Raw genomic sequence first — 24,872 nt, 5'->3', positions numbered from 1 at the left:
AGTTTCAGCCTCTGTAAACATCTCCACAAAGTCTACTGAGATAAGAACAGGAAAAATTACCACCTGAGCACCCCTTTTGTCTGTCTGAAAAGGGCAACACAGACTGGCACAAATTCTGTCACTCACACAGGATCCAGATTGATGATTAGATTGTCATTTTATGCTGACCTGATGAAACAGCCCATAAAATACACTATCCAGCAGGTGTAGCCCCAAACCCTGTTTTCAAACAGAACTGCCCCATAGAACTGAACATCTGAAACTTGCTGTGGCACCAAGACTAAGAATCTGAAGCATGTAACACTGTTGCACTGCAATTTCAAAGCAAATTAAATTCATACTTCAACCACATTACATGATCTCAGTTACCTGTTCACACCACTCCTTCATGCCCACATTAACTTTCCTTTTCTCTTATTATCAGTTTTCAGTCAACAAAGTTTCCTCATCTGACACCTTTTACACTGACATGAACACTCCAGTAATCACAATGGAAGGGTATGAAATGGGCAGCTGATCCCTTTCAGCAATAATTCAGATTATTTAGACAACTACAGCCTCTATTCCTCAGTGACTGGTATCAATGGCAATTAGCCATGATGGTATTTGCAGTGTTGCAGTGGCAGAAACACTAATCTATGCTTACATTTAAATCGAAGTGTAAGCCTGATACACAGCACTGGCTGGTGCTGCAGCAGGCAAAAACTCAGTCTTTATTTCCCTTTGAAATTTCATGATACAAGAACTGTGCTTCCAGGTACTTTTGTGCTCTTTTGCTTGTCAGAAATGTGGGGAAAAGAAAAAAAAGCGAGACCAAAAAAATGGGCATTTTTCTCTATGGAAAGTATTGCCTTTCCTTCAGAAAAGACAACTATTCAACCTTTTTGAAATTTGGTAAGAGAAAACCAAATAATTTTGGCCAAAGCCACACAAAAATAGTTTGGGGGTTTACTGCAAAAAGCCCTGCAAGTTTCTAAGAAATGTAGATACTATCTGGAAGTACATTCAAAAAAGTCTTTCTCCCATTCAAATAAAGATTCAGACAGAAAGGTCATTTGGGGTAATCTCCTCCTTATTTCATAAATTATGCTATTTGCTATTGAATCTAATTTCATCAGAAGGAAGTCTCTCATCAACTACTGTCTTTAAAAAAAAAAAAATTAGACAGCTTTCAGGCTGGCATGAGAAAAAAGTCCCAGCCATTTTCACTTGTATCTGTTGTAGTGGGAACCTTGGAAAAACAAAACAACCCAGCACTCTTGCTAATAGTTATTGCACATAAATCCTGCTGCTGATTATAAATTCTGACAATGCTAAACTGTTCAGTTCAATCTCAGATGAAGCTAAATCCAGGCAGAGCTACTGAAGGGAAAAATGGTGACAAATTTCAAGTATCAAAATATCTTACCCTGACCGAGAGGATTTATGAGCTTGAAAGCATCTGACCTCAATCTGAAAATTTTGGAAAATTTTACTGTTGATTTGTTCAGTAGTATTCAAGCAAGCAAGAATAAAATGCATAATAAACTATGGTCTGTGCATGAGAACATATCTAAACAGCTGAATATATAAATAAGGGGTTTTCTATAATCCAAGAAAAACAGCAGCATATTTGACCAAAAAGAAATGAATTTTTTGTCTTCATTTTTCTTCATTTCCCTAACAGGTTTTAAATTCACACAGAGGTATAAGACTTACATTCAGAGAAACAAGGAGAAGGACAAAGAGAAAGAGAATGAAGTAGAAGCAGAGAGACAAAACCTGATTTCTCATACAGTCTTAAATTAATTTACATGCAGAAAAAGAAAAGTGAACTAAAAATTTAGTAACAGAGCACTTAGAATCTATTATTACACTTCCCAATATCACAGATATAGGCAAAATCAGAGCATGTAAATGAGTTCATTTAAGGCTCATATTCATGATATTTTTCTAATTAACATTTCAGACTCATTTTGAAAAACACACCCAAGACAGCTTTTCTTCTTGTGCTTGCCTGAATGGCACTCTTGCCTCTGCATAAGAATGCTACACTGTTTTCAGATCCATTCCAGACCTTGTCCTAGTGTTTCACTTTGAACTGAAGAAAATGAGAATTCTCAAGGCGAACTGTTGTAGAACTGAGTCACATCAGGTCACAATGATTTGGCTTATATGGCTACATAAAACATTGCAGTTGGCACAGAGGTATCATAAACAGCTTGGTAGTTATTTTGAACGAAATGTGTATGCTTGGAAGCCTGCTGAAAGACGAACATTGAGATGTAGATTTTCAGTACTCAGTTCTGTTCTTCAGGCTGGCAAAGCACCTGCATGTTGTTACAGGCAAATGCCAAACTCTTTGTTTGGAGGCAAGAGTTTCCTCCCTCCCTCATTTATACCCACTTTCATGGCATTTTCATGTAGGCTTTCCTCTCTGTTTATTCTCAGTTTTGTGGTGTGACAGCCTCTGGTGTTCCATCCCAACAGTAAATCTTATTTTCAAAGTGCCTTACTTGTCAAGAACCACACTGTAAGATTCATGTGTCTGTCTTCATCAGAAACCCTTTTTAAGGATTAGTTGGCAAACCTGTGGTTCAGAAATTTCTGCCAGTACCAGGAATATACCCCATCTCCTCTAAGCAATGCTGAGAAGCTTCCAGCACCCACCTTGTCACAGCTGGGTATGAAAAGGACAGAACTGAAAGTATCAGTGTGGCTCTGTGGAAGAAATTCATGCAGAAAGAAAGAGGGATGCACTATTTTCCCCCAGTTTTACCATAGGAAAAATTCACTGACTTGAATGGAGTCACCCTGGAGTCGAATTAATATAATGCAGTGATAAATCAGGCCTGTTGGTACACTGACAGTGCCCCTGTAGGACCTTCTCAAGCAGCCAGCCTAGTGAACATTGCTAGCAGCATTGTCTTTCCAAGCACTGTGCCATGCCATTTCCACAGACAAATTGTTTCCTGACACAGCAAAGACTGATCTCCATGCTTCCTGCTTAGCTAATGCATTATAACCACATTGTTTTGCACTGGTTGCCCTCTAATTTGTGTGCAAAAGGGTTTCTGAGTTGAACACACAGCCTTCAGCTCTGGCAAATCCATGTGGAGTTTTGACTCCTGAAGCATCCAAAGATCACAGAAGTTACAGATGCAAAATATATTTCCCTAACTACTTCTATGATTTGATTATTTGAAAAGCCAGGAGAGAAAAGATGGATCAGAATGCTGAAGCCAAGAATGCTTTCTAAGGAGGCAATGATGGCCAAACCCCTGGCCTTGATGTCCAAGGTAGCGAAGGATGCCCTGATGAAATATTTATACAGCTCTTGGCTTTTTTTGACTCCTCAAAAATTTTCTGCCTTTTCTGTCAGATATTAAAACCAAGATTCAACTTTAGACAGCGAAATATTTTGTCTGGTCATAATTGTTTGGTAATTAGCAGCTCTCAGTGGCAGCAAGCCAAATAATAAAAACTTCCTCCAAGTATATCTAGTCACTGTTTTGATGACACCTTTCCAACTCCAGGTTTTCACTTCAGGCCAATGTCAGAAATGCCACAGGGGTGGGGCAATGTGAAATGAAAATCAGATTCCTCTTTGGAAATCAGATAGGAGGAAAAATACCTTAAGAAAAGAAAGTCCAAGAACCAGGACTGTTCCAGCCTTCTTTCAACAGCTCCAGGAGACCTTTGACAGTGGAAACATTCTGATTTTCTCCTGCAGATCCAAAATGTCAGTAGATTGTGTAGTGTTCCAGGCAAAGCTACAATGAGAAAAATCAAAATTTGTATTCAACAGACTTACTTCATGCCTACTCTGAAAAGTTCTGTCACTATTTAGAGGAGAGAAGGAAGGCAACCTGAAAAGGAAGATAAAGTACAGACCACCATCTCTACAAACTGCTCCACCACTGTAAGCAGATCAAAACTCTGGGAATGTTCATCTTGCCTATGTCTCCCATCTAGTCAATAGACACAGACACTGTTAGAGACAGAGTTCATCTGAGATTTTACACATCTGCTCTGGGATAAGTAGAGCCCTACCCTCCATTGTCTACACAGATCATAAGAGTGTGCTCAAAGACAACCATAACAGTAGATATTTGCATTTCACATGCCTTTACATTTGGTTAGATAAAGTTCCCTCCTCTTTCTTTAATCACAAAAGCCTACTGCTCTTGTGGGCTTAGATTAAGAAGTCTCCTTTGGAAAAAAATTACTACCATGAAGATAAAACACGACTTTTTGCCCACAATTTTCAGGAAACTGTCAGGGATATCAGAGAGAGAACTAATGGACAAAAACTTGCAAGGTGCTCTATCCCAAAAGGCAGAAAAAATAGAGGAGGTTCTAATACAGAAGGAGTAGTTCCAACATACCTACAGATGTTATCTTTCAGATATTCATCCCACCTTTTTTAACAAGAGAAGTTTATCTTGAGTGCGGGCTCAGAGTTCAGAAGGCCAAATGTATCCTGGGCTGCACCCAAAGCAGTGTGGGCAGCAGGGCAAGGGTGTTGATTCTGCCCCTCCACTCTGCTCTGAAGAGAAACCACTGGAGCACTGTGTCATCCCCAGCACAGGAAATATGTAGACCCATTGGAGCAAGTCCAAAAGAGGGCCACAAAAATTATAAGAGGGTTAGAGTACCTCCCCTGCAAAGAAAGGCTGAGCGAATTGTGGGTTTTCAGTGTGAAGAAGGGAAGGCTCTGGGAAGACCTCATTGCAGTTTTCTAGTACTTCAAGGGGGCTTATAAAAAACAGGAAGAACTACTTTTTAAATGGGCAGATAGTGATAGAACAAAGGGGAACAAGGGTTTTAAACTAAAAGAGAGATTAAGATTAGATGTCAGGAAAAATTTCTTAACTCAGAGTGGTGAGACACTGGAACAGGTTTCCCAGAGAAGCTGTGGATGCCCTACAGGCTTTCAGTGCCACGTTGGATGGGGCCCTGAGCCAGTCTATGATTCTCTGAGCTCTCTTTCCTCTCCACTCTTGCTATGCAAAGACATTTGGTTTAAATGTAAATTGGCTGAGAAATAACCGGGGCTAAGGTTGTATGTCACTCCCTTCTCAGGACTAGGAAAGTCTATCAAGTGGATAGAGAATATGATTCAGGAATGGGGAGAGTACCTACTGTTCAGGCACTTCCAGACTCCACGGAGCTGCTCTTCTGCAGCCCTCTACAAGCTGAACACGGTGTTTTGAAGGTTCCACTTATCTTGTATACATTTCCATTTATTTGTAAAACAAAGCAACCTCCACAAACCAAAAAAGACAGAAGGCCAGGGGGGAAAAAAAGCACAGATTAACTAGACATCCCATGTAGCTCATTTACAAATTAAATGAGCTTGAAGGAATAACAAGAGTTGAAATTATTGCAATTACACAATCTTCACAGAAATGCCAAACCAAAGTTCTCTGAACTGTAAATGAGACCTGAGGGTCAGGTCCTGTCCCAGGAAACACATGAGAAATCTCAACCAAATAAGTGAAGTAGCACTAACAGTAATCCAGTGCAGGACTGTGTGGGCTGTCTCTTCCCTGAGGAACTTTCCCCACCATTTAGGCTCCAAGTCTGACTTCAGCATTACAAGTACTGTCTTCTTGTAAGCTCAGTCATAAAACCCATCTCCCTCCTCTACTGTTTACTTCCTTGAAGGAAAACTGATCCATAGCCATGATAACACAGCATCCTGGACAGCCTGACCTGCATTCATTGAACTCCCTGACTTCACACAGAGACAGGTGCCTAAAACACCAAGGGATGCTCTGCTTTAAACAATCACAGTCCTTCTGAGATTGCTTTAAAGGGATAACCCTCATACTTTATTCTGCAGCTTTAGGTCCACATTTTAAACTCAGTTCTACTTTAACAGCCGATACAGTAGCATGAGGAAAAGTAAAGTAGAATCTCACTAAATCTAATAACACTACATTTGCTCAGCCTAAAGGTGCAACATATCCCTTTACACATGGTTGCCACAACTCCCAAAGCTTTAGGGAGCCTTTCTTGGATGGCCTCCAGTACAGGATAACCAGCATATACTTCACATACCCCTTTGCTTGCCCTCAGCCTACTGCTACACTTTGACCACTGGACTGTTCTGACTTTACAGACCTTCTGCACATCTCCAGTATGGTGTTTCATCTATTTCCCATTTCTATCTGATATGAACCCGGTGCAAATTATAACTGCTTTTTATAAGTTATAACTTGGCAGAGAACTTACCTTGTGATCTTCCAGCAAGTCTTTTATTACTAAGTTTCCCATTATGTGCTAAATTTTCATACTTTAACACTTTTCATGTGACTTATTCTTATTAGTTAAATCAATGCTGATGATATCCCATAGATTTGCAAGGGGTTGCACCTACTTATGCGTGACCCTGGAAGCCTTTTAATGAAATATCATGGAGAGTATTTTGGCAGGGCACTGAAAATCAGTTTATTTTACTTGTGAGATCTCAGTCAGCTCAGCAGTGCTGAAATGTGGCAATGAAATCCTCTCATCGCACAGAGATGATGATCAGCAATACTACCAATAGATAGGAAAAACTAACCAAGTTGTCCTAGTCAGTGGATCTTACTTGCATTTAAGGCTGACACATACATAGCAATTTGCCTCTGTTCTACAGCAGCTGCAAACTATTAACTATGACAATGAAGTTGATTTTTAAACCAACAAATATGACGGCTATTATGAAAGTTTTACCACTGTCACATGGTGTGCAGTCTTTAAATTCATCCCTTGCTGTGTGGCTGAACTTTTATTGAATTTTTTTAAAATTAAAGAAAGGTCATGCAAGGACAGAAAACCTCTTTGTCAATCAGACTGTGCAGCGCACAAAACTCTTCCAGAACTCTCATAGAAGCCAAGACCAGCATACTGTACTTAAAGCACAGTGTTGCAGAGATGCCACAACTGTATTTGACAGATAAAAAGATACTCCCACTCATTCCCCATTGCTTCTTTCCGCCTCCAAAATGCCATCATCTTTGCTGGATTCTCAGAAAATAGAGCACTGAACTATCTATTTGCCAACTAAGGGAGTTTTCAGCATAAGAAACCTTCAAAATTATACCCCTGGTCCAAAGTACACACCTTTGCTCTAACACACTAATAGAAACAAATCAAAGGAAAATCAGCTTCCAGTTCAAGAGATACACAGAGAAGAAAAAGGAGGATTTTAGCAAGAAATGCATTTGAGGGATACTTACAGTAGGATATCATATAAAATGTTTCTCATCATGCACAATTAAATTGTGGCCAAATAACTCTGTAAAAATCAAGATGTAAACTTTAGATAATGTTCATTTTTTCCCCTACAGGCCCAGTGACATAGTACAAAAAATATTTGAATTCTAGAAACCCTTATAACTATTCAGCTGAAGAACTGATTCCTCCTGGTTTCTATTTCCATTCATCTTCTTTCTCACCTCATCATATGAGCTACCCTTCTCCTTCAAAAGAACTGCAGAAACCCACAGGCAGAGCAGGGGGTGAGCCTCACTATTTTACATAACAAAATCATATGCATCAAAACACACACACAACTTCCCAAATGTCTGAGGTTAGTTATCCTTCATGTCCTGACAAGTTACACCCACCTTTCCCAGAGGAACTAACTCACTCCATAACAAATCCCAGATTTCTGTTAAAACAGCAAATAAAGTAGGACCACCTACCACCCAATCCTGCAAACACTTACTGGTAGACATCCTTGCATGCCTACTGCCATGCACAGCCTCAGAGTTTCAGCTGGTCTCTCCATGTTACAAAGTCCAGTATCTCCGGCAAATATTTCCAGAATTATGTTCTATTGCTAGGTCAAACTCAGCTCAATTCTGTAACCCCTGTTTACAGTCAGCCTCCGGCGCTGACTTATGTTGGAATAATTTATAAGAATGAAACACAAGTTTGGATTTCAGGATAAAGCCCCCAGTCAACATGTGGGAGCATTTATGACTCTGGGAGACCTATGTTAAAAAATAACTTAAAAACAGACAGCATTTCCCTATGAGTGTCCTGTTTTCCCATGTTCCAGTTTGCTCTTTCAAAAAGGCTAGTAGGCTGAGATATTGGTCACTATGTGAAAATGACAACATTCAATTAAAACAATAGCAATTTTCAAGTGACGCTTTTTTTTTCAATAGATGTATGACATTCCTAGACATTCTATTAATTAGCAGGCCCCAGGCAACACATTTGGTAAAACAGAACAATCTGGCCTTTGATTTTTATCCAGGCCTTACCCAAGATCACACAGAGGTAGCCAGGCTGCTGATAGATCCCCCACACAGAGCACACACCCCCAGCAAACAGCTGTACTAAAAACTGTATGTAAACCACTTTGAAGGGTTCTCAGTCTGCAGAGAAAGAAAGAATGATTTATTCATTTATAAAAAACTGCTGATGTTGTACTGGGCAATCAGAACTTGCTAAATGGACTCTACTAATCAGTCCTGAGTTTTTCCAGTTGTTTCAACTTACATTAAAAGTCATTCTGGATGAAAAACATATCCTGAATGTTTTCTATCTTTCAGGACCAAGAATTCAAACAAGCCATTATTTTCAAAGAAGGACATTAATATCCTGATGAGCATCTGAAATTAGTAGCACTGCGTGTTCAACACCTACATGATGGTTATCTAGGAACTGGCATCCTTGTTACATCTTTTCTGGGGGCTATAGCTACAATCCATCAGTACACGGGACAAAAAACACCATCTCAACAGATGTAAGATGCCAGCTGAAACACTCTAGCTTTTGATACACCCACCTGCATTAATAATTTCTGGTTGCATTGGATAAAGATCTGTGAGTTCCTTCATGTTCAGGAATTCATTAAGGTAACCAAAACTTTGGAATCTTTCTTACTGGTTGTATTATTGATTTCATCTGTAGACAATAATGGCCCTCTCACATTAAGGATAATTAAGGCCTTAGATGGGCTTTCAAAGACATTTCCACATTTTTCAGTGATGTAGCTGACTAAAACAAAATCCAAAGGGAAAAGGGGAGGAGTATTTGATCTTGAAAGCAGCCAGACTGTCTGGAGGGTATGTATTTTGAAGGTTTTATTGGTAACCCTCAGAGAAAGGCAGCTATAACCTAAGCTTGAAGCCTAGCAAGGCCTATGTGGGTTTGTGTGGGAGGGGGTTAGGTCTAATTTGTAAATGGTGAGTTATTAGCCCTGACATTTGAGAATAGACACTGCATTGTGGTGATGATGAGAGCAACATTAGTTTTCTGGTTAATGGTAGTGATTCATCTTTCCCACTCCACTATTGTTCCCATTTACCTGGCAAAGAGGATTACTTCTCATGTGTTCCCAGTTGCTGATTTCTGGAGGGTCTGTACAGATGGGCAAAAGCACAGGAGAAGAAATGCAACAGGCAAAGTTCTTGGAACAGCACTAATGGATCTCTGAAAGGGTGTATGGCCTTTTCACCCTCATCTACTCCCCTTTGCACCAAAGAAAATCCTGGCTCTCTTCTGCTTTACTCAGCGGTTTCAGGCTCCCTTCCTTTCAATTCAGGATTATTCCCTTAAAATCATGTTTTTAAAAAGATTTAAAATACCCTAAGATGCACAAAATATTTGGAAGCTCTAAATTGCTTTAAACCCATGTGTAGTCATACATTCGGTAACACAGTGCAACCAGCCATGAATTTTCCACTACAGCCTTACCCAACTGCACAAAAGCAGCTACGGCTACAACTGGCCTCCTTGTAACACATGAAACCACCCAGAAATCCCACAGGGGGTCTCAGTCAATTACCCTCACAGAAGTCCATACATTAATTTTTTTTAAATTCTCTTAAAGTCATGAGGTATCAGGACAATCCCTGGGAGTAAGTAAATCAAGACTCAAGCCTCCACACAGAGCTGTCTCTCCAACAGTCTGTTTTGTAACATGCCTGGCTACTGCGCTCACATTCTCTGTTTTTCACTTGACGAACTGCAAATCCAACACTTCTCAGGCTGCCTCCCCTCCTCCCCTGCAGCCTGTGACACTGATAGATGGGCCTGATCCCTTGCTAAAGTGGAAGAGCTGCATTGACGTCAGTGATGATACTTCCCTTTCTTGCAACTACCAATCTGGCCCTCCCACTTTTACAAATGCCCCCAAGGGGACAACATGAAACACAAAGCTTGGAAAAGTACAGAACCATGACTTGGGAACAGCCCATGGCACAGATTAGGGGACAGTAGCCATAAAGAGTTTGAATCCAGATGTGAAATTTCCCAAGGCCAGGACTATTCAAACCCTATCTCTTATGTGAAGCAAACAAGTTAAATTAACTCATGGTTCAACCTTGCCCATAAGACACAGCTTACTGTGAACAGCTCCACATGAAGATCTTTGGAAGCTGTTTACTCTGTGACATGCAAACAGCTATATGTGTGCCAGAAGGCTGAAGCAAATTCCACACTTGGTGCAGCCAGCCAGGACCACTGCAGTAGGCAGGGCAGACAAGCTGACTGACACACTGGGGTTTGCTCTGTGCAAGTATTTCTTATGTCCCAGGAGCATAGAAACCACAGCTGCAGCTCTGCCAGTGGAGCAGAAGGTGTCATGTCCAGAGACAGCAGTGGGCATTCAACTGACCGCAAGCAAACAAAGCCTAAGTGGAATGTGGTATCCTCAATCCCATCTTGGGTTTTAAGTAACTAAATGAAGAGATGCATGAAGTTCATATCGAGTCCCCAAACTACCAGGTGCCTACTGCATGGAGCTACAGCTCTCTCTAAGCTGCTGCAGCCAGCCATAAAGGTAGCTGGGCTTTGGCCATGCAGAATTCCCACAGATTTCAATGGGAATTTCAGTGTTCCAATCTGGACTCCAAGAATGCAGTGCTGGACCCAGAGCTCTGACGGCTGGAGCCGTATTCAATATCAGCGTCTGGCAACACCCATTTGTAAAACAGTGACTCATTCACAGGCACAGCTTTAGAGGGACAGACAGGATGACTTTAATCATACATTTCCATTTTGTTAACAAAGCTCAGTAAAACCAGATGAGCACCCTGGATGATGATAGTTGGTATTAATCTAATGACTGCAGTGATCCACTGCCACATTTAAGAATAGTTTTATATCCTACAGAATGTATTGTTTTCATTTGCTTCAAGAACGTAGCAACAAATGGGCTCTGGAGGCTAAGGACAAGATAATTGTTTAAATACTCATGAATTTTATTTAGGAACAGGGTTTTTTTCCTTAAAAACAGAGGCATGGGAAGAAATTACAGAAATTAATTTGAAAGATAACGTCTTCAAAAGTACCTAAGTGACTCAGGAATCTCGGACACCAGATAAATCAGCTGTCATTAGCACTTTCCATTCATTCTAAATAAGGGAGCAAGTGTTTTTGTAATGGACTGCATAAGAAAAAACATTTAATTGAGGCAGCTACTACTGCAAGGTGCTCATTTGTCCTGGCAGCACAGCCCTTTCCACAGAACAGCTGGGTCTCCATTCAAACAATCAATTTTAAGTCTCTCCCTCTAACACCAGTACACAGCAACCCTCAGACCTGAAAGAAATCATCTGAAAGCAGACTGTTTGTTAAAGCTGAACTTTGGCACAGTATTATTACTCAAGGTTTCTTTAAAAATAATGGGCAACCTTTAGGGCACCATTTTTCCAGATCATCATGTCTGGCTAACCCTTCTTACATTTTCAGGAGGTACTTCCACAGCAGATTTGAAAACAGATGCAATTCCCTCTGCCAGTGCTCAAAAAAAGCCCTGATAGAAACTACCTCTGATTCTAAAGTCCTTTAACAGCAGCCCTCTAATCCTGATCCCAAGCTAATATACCCTCCTTTCCAGGAGAACAAATTAGTTCAGGCTCAGCCACATGCTATTGATGGCTACACAGTTTCCCGTTCCCAGGCAGCTTTCATGAAACCGTCTTGGAGCATGGACAGAGTTCATAGAGTTCACATCTGCCAGCCAAACCCTGAGTAGACACACCTTCACTGACTCTAGCAGTTAGGAGTAGAAATGCAGGATAAATCTTGTGCAATATTCTCACAGTCCAATAAAGGCTGGCATTGCTCACTAGTTTGAAAAGGCCTGTTGGAGTATGGAAATTTCCTTTGCTTTCTCTATCGATATGACTATTACTTTCTTTGTGTATCAAAACTTCTATGTTGACACTTTCACAACTTCACAGTAAGTCCTGTTCCACTAAGACTGAGTGCTCTCCTGCTCAGAGACACATGTTCCTTCAGGATTCACCTCACCTCCTCAGAAAATATGAAACCAACATGTGCTCTACCAAACTCTTTTCATTAATTTAATTTCCCATATTCTGTAAGGTGACAGGTCTCCCAGGAATACCAACACCTCACAAAGTACTGCTGAGTGATGAGACAGACAGATTTAAATTCAGCATTGCAGTCTGAAAGCCTTCTGATTAAGGTCATGGCAAAAAGCCAACACATGAGATTTCCTATAACTGCACCCATCCAAGAAATGAGATAAACATCAGATGCTTTGAAATAATCAAACTTTCTACAATGCACATAAATCCTATTGCCTTGTCTTTCTATAGTAAAAAGCATAAATAGAACTAAAACATGGTTTTCTTCTGACTATTGTCGCTTTCACCTACAACCTCAGTCTCCTGTGCAGTTCCATTGTGTCTCTTAGTCACCTTCCTAGATCTCGGGTTAATTTTCATCCACTATTTTTATAGCAAAAAAACTTAACAGTAAGTTTGTTTGCTGCCTATGCCCAGTGCATGCCTAGGTTAATGCCCTGAATTAAGTGGAAACTACCTTGAAGATTTGCAACACTTCTGAACTCAGCATGCATCAGGAGTCAAGTGTAAGACAGAAATTTCATACAAGCCAGTTCTCCTTACCCTTCCTAACGGGTTTTCTTCTTTATTCTCAGTTTTCTCCTTTACCATCCTCACACATGCAGGAAAAAAGGTTCCCCTGTCCTAACAGAACTTCATCACAGAACTAAACCAAAAGATCTATTCAACATTTCAACCACAACTCATCTAAAATTGTTGTTTGATGACCTCAATAGGTCATTCGTTTACCAAGTAATCTTTGTAATCAGACATTGGTTTTCCAGTAGCGTATTGGTCCAGATTCATTATTGTCCACACAAGTATGTAGTTCATTTATTATTTATATTTTTAAATCATAGGGACAATTTTTCCAGGCTCATACAACACTTCTAGTTGGGCAACACCAACCTGTCAACACTTTTTTCTCCTTTTCACAGAAACTCTTCAATCAGGACTGTAGCATCCATACATATTCCAATGTTTGCATAACCTCGTCCACTAAGTCTCTAATATTCACTTACATTTGAGTTTGTAATTTCCAATTTATTTTAGACAGAGCCTGTCCCCCCAGTTCAGTAAAATCTTTCTGACCTTTAAGACTAGTAATGGTGTTAAGACACTTTGATTTTTGTGCTTTGCTTAATGCATTTTGTCCTGCATCTCTTAATTTCAATCAACTTCAGCTAATACTTTCCTACTAACCTCAGCAGCAACCTAGTGGTAGGTCTTACTGCAGCAGCATAAAAATATCTCTCGTTGTGACAATAAATTAACAGGTGGGAAAATTCAGGTGTGCAAACTCTTTGAACACATTTTAAATCTACTTACTCTTCATATTCTCAAGGAAGACATCTAGGAACCCTAATCAGAAAATGTGCAAGAAATATAAAGACAAAACACACAAAACTGTTAATATCCTACAAATACATGTTTATTTGTTGGAGAAAAAACAACACTGCCTTACTGTTCTACTGTCCTATTTAGCTCTTCCCTGTCTCTTGCCTCAGTCAATACTAAAAGACCTGTGATGATGAAAGCATGATGCCTGTGACACTCTCATTCATGGCCCAGGTGTAATACACACTGATCTTGGCTGTGTAAGCATGTCTTCCTCTATTGCACAGTCTGAGAAACTATCTAGCCTACAGCTACTTTGCCAAAGGAACTTTCTCTTTGCTCTTGGCTTAATAACAATGATGTCACTCAGCATTCATAATCACAGTTTGTTGTATGTAGCCCATTGTTTATGTGCAGGACTATAAGGTGTGTAACACATACTGCCTCACTTATTTTCCTAAGCTGAAACTAATTAATGTCATTTTGCATGCCAAGGTTAAGAGGACAGCTGGAAACCATCAAGGGGAAATGCAAGCACTACATGAACTGTTTCTTCAGTCAACTGTTTCACTGCTCAAGGGACACACATGCACTCATGGCTTCCTCTCTCAGGTCCAGTCCTGCTCTATCTCTACCACTGTCACTCAGAATTTAATACAGTTATCCTAGTTTTACAGTGGCATAACAGAGAACAGGTTTGGGCCTAATATCCTGTTAATACTTCCAACATTCCTGTTCTATCAAAACTTGATACTTAAAGCGTTCTGGGGACATAGACAATCAGAATAAACCAGCAATTAATACTACATAATTACCTTAGACTATGCTCAGAAGTCTCTTCCAGTTCACAAATAGAAATCCACACACTCAAACCACAAGCCTCAGCCTACATACTCCATCAATATACATATCTTTGTCATATCTCCTGGAGGCCAAACACAGGGTTTGTCCTAACTATGAGGAATAGAAGCAGAGAACTGAGGTTCACTGCAAATACCATCTTACTGGTCTTCATTTTCTGTGACAGTACTCAGGTCTGGTAACAGTTATCCAGAATGCTTCTGCTGACCTCAGCTTCTGGGACAGTTCTCCCTCACTTAACCCTGAACCTTTCAGATACACATGAAGATAAACACCCAAAGTACTACATGCTAAGACTTAAGCAAACACATTTTGTGCCAGATGGCACAGACCAATAACCTGCAAAGGTCCACACCCACACAGTATTACACAATGGACCACACATAATTTGGAGTATGTCATTTGCCTATCACTGAGAATTATCAAGCATCAGTCATTTCCAGAAACAGTTTGCTGGTCTCAACAGATCAGTTACACTGCATTTATTTTTGCTCTGAGCAATACCTTCTATGCCAGTCATTCATACCAATTTGGGAGTTCACCCAGATCCATCCCTAACCCTTTTCCAGGTCCTAAAACTCAATAACATTTAATTCACCAAGTGGAATTCTTCTGGCTCTTTTCTGAAATCCTAATTTCAACTTTGTCCTGATGAGCTGCCAGAGACAGAGAGAGTCTTCTCCACAGGGATTCCAAATTCTACAGTCCACTGCAGCCCAACACTACATGACAGCAAATCTTTCAAAAGAAAGAAAAGACTCCATAAAACATCATAGGAGCTTTAACACTTCAAAATGTGAAGTCATAAATCAATTGTAACATGTTCAAACCTCAACACTCAGCTAATGCACAGACCTGTTCTGAGTCACTGCTCCACAAATGCTGAGCACGAGGTACCTCACTGGCATTTTGGGTCTCAGCTTTAATCTACTGAATGGCAAGTGGGTTGAGTCCAGGAAAACCAGCACTCCAGGCAATAGTGGCACAAGAACCTTTCTCCATACACAGTAAACAACATCAGATTGAACTGATACCCTCAGTGATTCTTTCAGAACAGATACAAAGAATAGAAGTGAATTTCCAGGAAGTAGCTCCTGAACTCACCCAGAATATTAAATTACAAGGTATTTTGTAGATTTTTAACTGACATCAGAAAGGCCCAGCTAACAATCCAATTAATCTCAAAACAATAACAGCCCTTAATCTAACATATATCAGCAAATTCCTGTTTCTCCCTTTTCTAACAAAAATAACAACACTGTAGTTGCCAGTGCATTAATAAGATCCTATTTCTGCTTCAGAGACTGAATCGAACCTTTGTTTTTCACAGCAAAGGATTAAGAAGGTTGCTATTTTGGTAATGAGATGTGAAGAGGTACTTACTTTTCAGCTGAGATCCAGGCTGGATGCCTGAGAAAGGAATAAACTCTGTTACCTCAGATGAACTTTATTTGTATAACCAGTATATCAAACTCTGTTAGTGTGATGCATATAATTAACAATAAAGAGAGACTATTCACGAATAATTACAATTTGATAGAGTGTTTAAGCTTATTTACAAAATATGCCTTATGCTGTAGATAAAGTCATGAATGTAGATTTTAAGATAGCAACACACGCACACACACAAAAAATTAAAAGAAGAAAAATTTCTTACTTTCTAGGCAGTTGATTGGTCAGCTGCTTCTGTTTTTTTCACACAGAGCCTAATTTTTTTCCGAATATCTCACCTCTTTTAACAAGAACATCATGGAGAAACACTGTCATAAAGAGGCACAAGTAGAAAAAAAGTGTCAGAAAAACAGCACATGGACAGGCACAAATAGGAGAACACTTTGAAAAGAAGATCAAATCATAGAACACAGATCCAAGTGCTGAGGCACCAACTCAGTGCCCAAAATGATTGAGAAAACTGTTTGTGAGGCTGGAAAAGGAAGCAGTGACCTGTGAAAATGAAACCAACTTTATGAAAACATTAGTCATACAAAAAATATGTTGTTTATAGTTATCATAACAACACTTTTATTAAACAAACATGTTTGGTATATAAAGTTGTTGCAAGTAAAACATTTCGAAAGGACTAGGGTAGGTAAGGTAGTGTGGTTAGAACCTGGCATGACTTCATAATTACATAGGGATCAACTTCTTGCACTTAGAAATGGAAATGTTTGGGGCTTACATCAGAGGTCCAAATTTCTAAATGAAAAGTATTTTTGTAACAAAATCTAGGAGCATCTTCAGATATAGCAAATACAAACAGAAGTGAAGGCAAACAGAGTCTCAACATTTTGCTTGCATCCTGCCTATTGGCTGGTGACACAATGAAGAACTTTGAAAATATGACAAAAATTAAACTATTTACTAACTCTTATTTCCAGTCTATCAGGGCAGTGTATTTTAAACATATTTTTGAAAGACCTACCCTGATGCAAAACAACCCCAGAAACAGACAGAATGTCAGAAGGAAGTTGCTCCATTGGTTATTACTGATATCCTCTGGGAACGCTGTTTTATATCTGATAAAACTGCATTATTTTCTCCTCCTCTAATGAACAATAAGAATAGAATAATAAAAATCCACAGAGGTTCAGGTATGTCTAACAGCATAGGTGCCAGATTTCCTAGGGAAACAAATCTTATGCAGACAAGCTCTGTCCTCATGGGTGCTCACATGCATATTACCCCTTCAATAATTTTTTGGACACCATTAGCAATTTGAATTATATCTGATGAAAGCAGACATCTCAGAAACAAGTTCTTAACATGATGCAGGAAAAATTTTGGTTGGGTGAACAGAATGGCCTTAGTAGTGGTCCCAATAAATGAAAGGTTCCGGTGTGAAAATAACCTACTAGGATTCAGAGAATCCCCAGTACTGGGCCATCAGGAATTTCTTAGTCTCTGGAAAAGCTCCAGTTGAAGCTTGTGCCTTGTTAGAAAACCAGAGAATCCAATGCTATAGGAAATGACACTTTATTCATTCTGAGCTCAGAGTTTTCAAAATGAATATCAGTAGAAAAGCAATTGTGCTCTTAAGTTTACCTTACAGGTAACACTTTAATCAAACATGAAGGAATTGGGCTCAATGCAGATGTGACACAGGAACATTTTTTTGGCCTGTAATATGCAGGCAGTTGGAATGTACAAACAAGCAAACCTCACTCTTTGAGTTTACAGAACATGTTGACTTCCTTTTAAATCCTCCTGCAGGTTAACAAAACAAAATATCTATTTAAAACAGAAAAAAGGACTACATTCTTCAAGTACTGACATCTGAGTATCATCGTGAAGTTATGACAGGAATATCTACTCTCTGAAGCTTTCCACTTCTATTCTTTCCAGAAACAACAGTATTGAGAATAATCTTAGTTTATAAAATAAGCCTTTCTTTGAGTACATTAAGAATTTTCAGCATGGTTTCATTTTCATACCATAGTAGAAGTGCTTTGTAACTCAAGTGTTAATTTTCACTGAAAAGTCTTAAAGGCCTCAACTCTGAAGCTTGATCCACATTGGTGCAACTCTGACAGGTCTCAAAAACTGTGCTTACAGAAAAAAGAAGGATCACATCCATGCAAATGTGGAGACTCAAATTTAACTTACAGATTTTTCATAGACATCCCTAACTCTTAGGTATTCAGACACTTAATGGATTGGACTGATCCTTAGGAGAAAGAGGCATTGTGGCTGAACAAGAAGGTTGAATAAGAAATTCTGGAAGTGGAAGTTCCATTAGGGAGAAAAAGAGCATATTTGAAAATTAAATGCAGAAAATTATTTGGCTGCTTATGGTGTGTGGAAGTTAAATGGAAAAAAATTGTCTTCCACGCTTTAGCTGAGCTCTCTCTGATAGCTGACTATACCTGCCTCATGCAGCCTATAAACAATGAGTGGGCTGAATGGACACCTGGAGGAGGAGGGAAATATTCAGCTGGTGACAACTTTAACATCTGACTTCGGTTTCTAAAAGTACAATCTGAGTTCTTATGGATGGATAAATGGATGAGTGGATCAATGAATGGATACATAGATATATGCATATACACACATTTTTCTTTTAAAATGGAAAAATCTTCTTACAATCACCTGAAATGCTCTCTCACTGTGTGCATAATAGGGCTACAGACTCAGGTATTATGATGACAATAGCATTCTATGTTTAAATTATGTATTATCTCAGACTTCAAGACTTCATAGAAGTGTAAAAAACTTAAGCCTCTGCATTTAAATGAAATGGTTTAGTGATCAGCATAGTTAGCAGATCACTCAAGTTTCCCAAACTTATAGGAAATGCCAAAGTCAAAAGTTAAAGAATATGCCTGGTTGGTATCAGGGAAAGGCTCAGGGTTCCAGACATCAGTTAAAGGTTATACCACTGTCAGAGCAAGGAAAATGCAAGTTATATTTATATGTATAAATAGAATAACCATAGCCTTTCTCTGGCTTAGTGACCTTTTGCAGAACCTGCAGAGCAATGCACTGATGCTCACAGGGTTACAGAGGGAGAGGGACAGACCTGGCCCTGGAGCCTCGGCACTTGCATTAGTTTGGGAACACAGGAAGGAGGCATCCTAGGTCCTTCTTCCCTTGAACAGTCACTGTAAAATCAGCAGGTGTTTAGAGTGCCCAGACTTGCTGAAAATGAAGCTATGGTTGTCTCGACTTGGGCAACCACACTTAGAAGCAATTTTTGAAAACATACCCTGCAGGGAAATGAGGGTTAGACCGAAGCTGTCCTAGCTCCCAGGCCTCACACAGAGGCAGCTCTTTGACTGTAGGACTCCTTTTTCCCTCACTTCCCCTAGTCCTTTGCATTGAGGTGGGGCCAGAGGGAGGCATTTTCAGCCTTCAGAGGACCTTTATACTGTATTAAAAATATGGTTTCTTTAATGTTTCCTTTCTCAAAAGTAGTAATATAAACTAACTGAGTGTGCTCTTAGGAGAGCTTTTGGCAAGGGTACGGGACAATCCTGTGCCAAACCTCATCTTTGGCATGAAGAAATAAACAGACTGCGGTTCTGCATAAAGACAAAACTTTTGGAAAGCCTTTAGAATATTTCTCATAATGAAACAGTGGGGGGGTAGTTTTCTTGAAATTCTGAATATTCTCCAGAATACAAATCCAACCTTTAAATGTTTTGGTCTCTTCAATTATGAACTGAGTATCTTCACTAAAAAAAATGAAGCAATTAAACAATGAATGACAGATAGGCTTTGATTTTGAACAGAATTCATTAAGGCTATTTCCATACCATTTCATCTGCCTATAGTAAATAAAAATATTGTGTCAGATAAGAATGAAATTATTCTCATTGCTCTATATTACAGAAAGGGAAACTGAGATTGAAAGATCATGTGTTCTGCTTGCCCAAAGCCACAAAGGATCCACTGCCCAGAATAGCAGTGCCAGATTAGTTTGCTCTAGACCCTGGCTGTTGAACCCTACACTTCTTGATGATGTTCCCATTCAGGATACCTGAACAAAATATCACCAAAAATACAGGAATGAAAGGCCTAGTCTTGGATTTTATTTCTGGGTGCTCCCAATAGTTTTCCATAATAAACTGAATGGTGAGGTAGATTATATAGATGATTTAGAAGAAAATTAATCACAAGGTTTCAGAAATAGTTCAGTAAAGAGGTTCTGACAATGAGATTTCTCATTAGCATCATGCTTAAGAGAAATACACCACAAGACAATTAATAGTCAAGAAATCTGACATCTCTATATCATTTTGATTTATTACCTGAAGATAAACAACTGCTGTTTTGTAGTGGATCAAACTCCCATACTTAGCAAATGAGGTTTATCACACATAGGTCTGAAACACACTTAGATGAAGATTGAGTATACAAAAAAACTACTGTGCTTTGCCAATACACACAGAATCATGTTGGACTGCACAGTGTATCATGAGTGTTATTAGAAGAAACTAAATACTTTAAGAACAACTTTAAGAACATTTTAATAGTGTTCCATTTTGATTTGGGGTGGAAAGGGAGGTTGTTCTCTTCCTTTTCAGGATTATTTTTTCTAAGTACATATCTAAATCCTACTTATTTCTGTTTAACTCCAGGCTTGTAAACCCTTTGTGTGTTTCCTTTGCTCTCAAGTCCCTTTAAGCACTTTTGTATCTCTCCTTCCAACAAGGATTTTGCTGCATTTTTCCTTTCTGTGCTCTCAGAAATCAAGTCTCTGACTATAATTCAGAGAACTTCTCCCATGCACATCCAAGTCCACTGCTGTAGGCAGCAGAAAGGTTTCAGAATTAATAAACTATGAAAAATCCCTGAGGCAATTCTCAACTCACACAGCTTTAATGTTCTCTGCTTACTCCAGCAGATACCTCTGTAGCAGATTCATTCATGCCATATCTTTAGCTTTTCTCTACTATAAAGGCTAGAAGAAAATAATGTTTAAACATGGATGACAACATTCTGATGTCATCACAGGACTCTTCAAGTTGGAGGCAGAACCCTGATGGATGTCAATCTAGGCCTTGACATCCATCTGTCACTTTGAGAAAATGGACATACCTCAACTCCACAGCCTTCCATTACAGCTACATAGTTGACATTTTTTCAAGCACATCACTGCAAGAAGCAGTGGTTAAGTCCAAAGCTTCAAGAATTTCACTAAGGAATGTACCAGTATCTGGTTATGTAAAGGCCTTTGGTTAAAGAATACATAAACTCCAAATGCCACTGAGGCTTGTGGGTTGAATTTTTGGGGGTTTCGAGTTTAGGAATTTAAGTCGCATCTAACTGTGAGAAAAGAGAAAGGAGAAACAACTGAAAAATTGTACTAGTCCACTAAAAACTCAGAGCCATATTCTGTCATACCACAATAATAAAGAAAAGGTTCATGTAGGACAGAAAGACAGTCTGTGACCTCCTTTCCACTAATTACCACAAAGCTGTTTGCTGCATTTTTATAAATGCTTTCCTATCTTCATGCTTTTTGTCACAACATGGCTCTTCCTCATTATTTAGACCCCAGGTTGATCAGTCCAAGCTCTGATGTATGTCCGAGTGCTTTCAAACAGAATTTAGTGCCTCTTTTGCAAGAAGGTAAGAAGCTTTTCTTTAAAAAATCCTCCTTGTTTTCATCATAATTCATCATAGTGTCTGTAGACATGATGCTACTATACAGAATAGGGTAATATGGGTTTTTTAAAGCTTAAGATGCATACAGCAACATTTTAGGCACTAAGCAATTCAGAGACATTACTGAAGGGGTATTTCCTAGAAGTAGCACCATAAAATCAATGGTTATTTAAAAGGGATTAATAAAAAAACAGTGTGGAAGTGGCTGACCTACTGGGAGGTGTAACATGAAGATGGCATGAAGCCAAGAACACAAGACAGATGCATAGTACCTTAAGAAGCCAGACACTGAGATCAAACTGGATTTATACAATAAAAAGAGAAAAGGTTCAGTTGTGAAGAACTTCTCCTGCATGGGTGAGAAAGTTCAAGGCAATATTTTCAGCTGAGTAAGCACTAGCTAACAAAGGGGAATTCCCAGGCCTGTTCCAAGTTAATGAAAAAGGCTTTACTGACCAGGCTCCCCATTACATGATAAAGAGCCCAAGGCATACAGTGAAGTCTGATTCAAGCAGACCGAGGTAAACCCTATCAATAGAAGTGCTGCTGGTGTTCAACTGAAATGCAAATGTGTAAAGGATGTTTCACAAATGTTTGTTGGGCAAAGCTTCTTGCTCTATCATGCACATGCTCTGAAATACACAGGCAAGTACAGACTTCTATTTGGTAAACATCTTTAAGGCAATGTGCATGCACAGTAGCTCTGAGGACCACAGCTTGTGTTCACTCACTGACCTCATTCTCATCCAGCTATGTTTAATGTAGCCCACCACAGCAACTGAGTTTTTTACTTGCTTAATACACAATGTGGATAAATTCTGGCTTTTTCTACATTGCCACAAAAGGTAAATTTATAATTTTTTTTCAGGATAAAAAGGTGGGGTTTATGTAAACTTCCTTCTTAGCAGACAATTGAAAACACATTTTAAATATGTTTGTCTTCTATTTACAAAACAAAAAAAAATCAGCAGATGTTTTTTGGATGAGCTACATTGTTTATTATTTTCCTAAGATGTCCAAAACATGATACTCATTTAACCCCTAGAGTAGTGACACAGAAATGACATGATGTGCATCATACATCAAATAATAGTCACTCCTGCTGTTCTTCAGATATTTGGGGCTTAATTTGCAATTACTTGCATTTATAGAGCAAAGCTATACAACAGAAATGGGAACACATCTCCTAAGTTGATACAGAATTAATTTTCAAAGGGGGACATGCACCAAAAAATCCTATTGAGTGATTAGTATAAACATGTAAACAAAAGAATGAGGAACAGCGCTGTCTGCTAATGGATTTTCAGTTATGAATTTCCATTGTTACAACATGTGATTAATTTACATGTTCAAATTAAGTCTCCATTTTTGCATGTTTAATTATGAGGTATTTAAAAGCGTGTATGGGTGTGTTTGATTATAAGCAGCATCTAGGAAAAAGCTTGGCACTTGCAATTTGCTTGTCCTGGTTTAAAATGTTCTCATTACATCATGGAATGAACAAGTTAAAAAAAAAGAATGTCTCTGTTCCCAGTTAACAATGCACACAAGTAAAGAGCTTTCCTCCTAGTTTTTCCCATAAGGATGTACATCAGAGGTATCTTTTTGACAAATGAATGAGAGAAGGAATTTGTGAAAGTAACAATGAGTCTTTGGAGAGTCCAGTAGTGCACATACTGTGGATGCCATTATTCAATCTCATTTTAGAGTTCTCCATTTCCAAAAAAATTCCAACAACCCTAAATTTTAGTAGGATTCCCATTTCATGTCTCTGTACCATGCATGAACAGCTCCAGGGACTAATGCTACAATTTTCCTAGTAAAAACACAAGGGTCCAGCTGCAAAGGAGGGCTTAGGGCTGTCCAATAACTGTTTTTTCAGTTAAGCTGTCAAGCGAAACAGTTGAAAGAGAATGTTAGTTCAAACTGAACCAAATTCACAATTTTTCCAGGTTTCCACATTAAAACCCCCTACCATCCCCACCCAGCTCACTGCACTTTGTTTAACATGAAATGTTCCATGTTTTCCAAGCAGAAACATTTTTGGAAAATCCAAACATTTGGTAAATGTAAACATAAAAGACAAGGAAATATGATACAAGATATACAAAACTGTTGCAAAAGGATTGTTCTCTCTGTGCTATACTAAGGAAATCTCCTTCCTACTGTGTTGACTGTAGCAGGGTTTGCCACAACTTCCAAAGTGAATGCCATTAACATCCGGTTGGAGAATTATTCTTAGTCTATTGCTCATTGACTCTCAGCTATCACTGAAGTAGTTTGTATGAAGTGGTTTATTGGACCAGATCCATTCTGGAATTATACAAAGAGTAATTGTTAGGATACTCATGTGAGTTAGGAACACAAATTCAAACTCCTGTCTTGATTGGACATGTCAGGGTTTGAACTACGATCCAACTTCCTTTGTGTTATTGGAGGACTGTGAGGCATGTTCTTATCCCTTGCATTGTAAATGGTTCACTTCATGTGCAGCACTGAGAACACATTTAAAGCCAGTTGATTAGCACATGCCCCTAGCAGAAAGGACATCAGCCTCATAGACTGCTCCTCTGAAGCAAAAATTGTAAAGAGGAACAATTGAGAACACATTGCAGTAGATCTCAGTGCTGCTACTTGTTCATGTCCTGTCATAAGAGGCAGGATAGCAGGATCTAAATCTCCAGAGCAGAGACCAGAATTTAACCCTGGCATCCATCAATGCAGACAGGAGGTAGAAGGTCTGCCTCCCTTCCCAGTATTCTCACATTAAATTTTCTGGTAGATAAGAATCAAATTATCCTAAATAATTTGCTCAATGCCAGAAGTGACCATTTTGACACTAATATTCTCTCTTATTGTCCAAGAAAATATACACACACTTTTGAGACAGAATAAGTTCTTCAAACAGGAATATCCTGGCAAAGCAAAATATCTGGTAAATGCAATACCAAGCTTTTCTAGATAAAAGTTATTATGTACTAAGAATAGAGTTGGTCACACATATACCCATGGTAGTACTCATATCTGAAAATGCTTATACCTAAAGCCTTAAGGCGCTGCAGCTCAGAAGATCAGCTGTCTGGTTTACAGAAAAGTTCTGGAGAAAATCCAGCCTTCATGCCATTCCCATTCATTTCTACAATCTATGCTCTTTTCTGCATCTTGGCACTATTTCCACAAGACATTTGCTGGACAAGCAGCAAAATGTAAAGTCAAATACCTGAATTCATGAAGGTTTGAGGGAAATGTTCCTTCTGTTTGGTA

At 39.1% G+C, this 24,872-nt stretch overlaps 1 long non-coding RNA gene across 3 annotated transcripts in view; it reads right to left on the bottom strand.

Moving 5' to 3' along the window:
* Positions 1–24,872, bottom strand: part of LOC139672847 (uncharacterized) — a 177,172-nt gene that overhangs the window by 91,825 nt on the left and 60,475 nt on the right. For all 3 annotated transcript variants that reach the window (XR_011697991.1, XR_011697992.1, XR_011697993.1), the window contains 5 exons: positions 16,159–16,261; positions 15,885–15,911; positions 7,209–7,267; positions 5,121–5,246; positions 3,614–3,752 (listed from right to left, as the gene is read on the bottom strand). This is a non-coding gene — a long non-coding RNA (uncharacterized lncRNA). The remainder of the gene's footprint in view (positions 1–3,613; positions 3,753–5,120; positions 5,247–7,208; positions 7,268–15,884; positions 15,912–16,158; positions 16,262–24,872) is intronic.

Source organism: Pithys albifrons, chromosome 6 (assembly GCF_047495875.1).
Source record: "Pithys albifrons albifrons isolate INPA30051 chromosome 6, PitAlb_v1, whole genome shotgun sequence".
Classification (NCBI taxonomy): domain Eukaryota; kingdom Metazoa; phylum Chordata; class Aves; order Passeriformes; family Thamnophilidae; genus Pithys; species Pithys albifrons.
This window is presented reverse-complemented; position numbering and strand designations above follow the sequence as displayed.